This window comes from Amphimedon queenslandica, unplaced genomic scaffold (genome assembly GCF_000090795.2).
Source record: "Amphimedon queenslandica unplaced genomic scaffold, v1.1 AMPQUscaffold_11063, whole genome shotgun sequence".
In the NCBI taxonomy this organism is placed as follows: domain Eukaryota; kingdom Metazoa; phylum Porifera; class Demospongiae; order Haplosclerida; family Niphatidae; genus Amphimedon; species Amphimedon queenslandica.
Genome location: NW_003548692.1, coordinates 1,954 through 4,609, shown reverse-complemented (window position 1 = coordinate 4,609; position 2,656 = coordinate 1,954). Strand labels below are relative to the sequence as shown.

At 35.3% G+C, this 2,656-nt stretch overlaps 1 long non-coding RNA gene across 2 annotated transcripts; it reads right to left on the bottom strand.

Moving 5' to 3' along the window:
- Window positions 1-1,319: 1,319 nt before the first annotated feature.
- Window positions 1,320-1,801, bottom strand: LOC109589650 (uncharacterized). Of its 2 annotated transcripts, none has more exons than XR_002188843.1 (4): window positions 1,755-1,801; window positions 1,658-1,707; window positions 1,499-1,610; window positions 1,320-1,445 (listed from the first exon to the last, which is right to left on the bottom strand). It is a non-coding gene; the product is annotated as an uncharacterized LOC109589650 (long non-coding RNA). The 2 variants fall into 2 exon arrangements; XR_002188842.1 differs by having other exon boundaries at window positions 1,763-1,801.
- Between the last annotated feature and the right edge of the window lie 855 nt (window positions 1,802-2,656).

Below are 2,656 nucleotides of genomic sequence, written 5' to 3'. Positions count from 1 at the left end.
AAGGAGGAATTAGTCAAAGGAATAATGGATTGTTGGGAAACTGTAAATAGAAGAAAGTGTAGTAAATATATCGGACACGTACGTAAAGTAATATCAAAAGTGATTGAATGCAATAATGGAGGTCCCACTGGATAGAAGAAAGTGTAGAAAATATATCGGACACTTACGTAAAGTAATATCGAAAGTGATTGAATGCAATAATGGAGGTCCCACTGGATATTAATATTTGTACATGTACACAGTAGCTCTTTCGATCTTCCTCTTTCCTTATAAATGTAACATCACATACATGTAATCTATGCTAACAGACTTGTACATTACAGATTGCATGCACTTATAACTCTCTTCTATACCCCTCCCAATCCTTCTCCCTCCCACATGTATTATAATAATTAAAAGCAAAGTATATCTTTTATTCATTGTATATCTTTTGCATCTTTATATCATTATATCTAATATATAATATATATACATGTATATCAACAGTGTCACTGTGTTAGACTATTTATTATCTTATATGATACTATACTCAGTGTAGCCTTCTACTCTAGATTCTTAATGTCAGGTGGATATTTGCTTCTAAGCCCTGAAGAGTAATGATTTATTGCTTGAATACACTTAGACAAATACAGCTAAAATTCTTCCCTTGTACTAATATCACGTGGATGGAATAATCCCAGTAGCTTCTGCTTCAGCTCCATTAGAGCACCAGATGGCAAAGGAGGGTTCTCCTTCTGCCTATACACACTACGTTTAATCAAAAGTGATGGTCCAAAGTAAACTTTGCTAGCTAGTCTTACAGATGATTGTCCAACTTGAGAGAGTGTCTTTAGTTTGGGATATTTATTAATCACAGTATCAGGATTCAACAAAGGAGCATTAAAATCTATTTTCCTTCTATTACCAGTGTGCACAGTAGTATTGGTGATGATTGCCTTTACTGGCTCATTAGTTGGAGTTACTGGATCAGTATGCTGAGGTAGATTACAAGCAGATGGGGCACTAGGTGTACTTCCATTACTGTTCATGTATGTAGCAAAGTACCTGCCTAGAATATTAATAGGATATTACTAATCTCTAATAATTATTACTGAATACTAACCCTTGTGTTCATGCTAGTATTTCCAAAGAAATGGTATGTTAAGCAACCCAATTGGGATGGCACCATGATACTCTGTTCTTCTAAAATTTCCATTCTTCTAATTAGAGACAGTATATAACCTCTAAACAAAACAACATTAATTGTTTGTGATAATCAAGTAATATGTTATTAATGTTACTAAATTTGTACAGGTACTTGTAAAACAATTCACCTGTTTCAGTACTACATGCTGCCTGAGTTTTAAGCTCCACCAGTGCAAGTGGTGGTGGAAGTGGTGGAGGGCTATGACAAAGAATTCTTTCACTGGAATCTGCCTCTTTTCTCTCTGAAGGTTTTCTTGCTTCTAATAATAACAAGTAAAACAATAGTAATAATTATTATTATATTTAATCTTACCGATACTAATATGCTTAGAAGGATCTCCAGTGTTGAAGCTTGTTGCTTCATTATTTGCAGCAGATTCATTATTTGTAGCACAACCAACAGCAACAATATTAACTGTGCATTTCTGTTTTGTGTTTTTATAATAAATTACCTTTGTAATGCATTATGTACCTTCACCTTCCTTTCCTTTTTCTATTTTAGGTTTCTTTATTCGGTGGTACCTACATGTAGATGTGAATTTACATGTGGGGTTAGTAATACTATATACCATCTCACTTTTCTTAGCTTTCCTTTTTATTGAGCCACGCTTTGTAGTCTGACTCATTCTTCATACTCTCAGCTGACTGTTTCACCATATTCTTGGCTGACTCTTTCTCCAAATTCTCCGCTGACTCTTTCTCAATCTTCTCAATAATATCACCTGCTGCATTACTTACATCTTTCTTATCTCCTAGAAAATTATATGTGCAGCTATTGACTAAAAATTAAAGTACAGTGTTGCCAAAGGTGACTATTGTGCCTTCATGAAAGTCCTTTCCATCCCTTACTCTGCAGGAGGTACCAGCTTCCAGCTGCTCAACTTCTACACAGTTTGCTTTCACAATAGAATAAGTATCCTCTTGCTTAAAGTATTTCAAAAAGTAAGAAGCTACATTTAAAATAGTAACAAGACTCCTAAACATGTCTTTAACTTACGATTTGTCTTCTTCTGGGTGTCTTTTATCAGCTTTCTAAGACTCATTTCTACTCGTTTCCACTGAGTCGTAACCGGGCTGGTGCAAATTAATGCGCATGCGCAGTATTGAGTAGCGCATGCGCAGCACATCAGTAGAGTAGAGTAGCACAGGAGTAAAGAAAGCAAAGCTGCTCGTTACTACTACCGTTTTGATTCGCATGAGCTGTGTAGGAAGAAAAGTGCAGTTTGTAGGAACTACTCTGCGCTACTTAGCTTTTTTTCTCTCTAAACTGTACCTACGCAACAGTAGAGTAGCTACTTATCTTTTTTTGCCCTGTACTGTATATAAATGAAAGCCTATTAGGGGCTCTTTCACATGCAGGATCATTGCCATATAACACTGCATTAGGATTAAATTTAAAACTGCACAGAATACATGTATGTATGTAGACAGAAATGATAAGAAGAAATGTAAAGACGAATACATTTTTGTA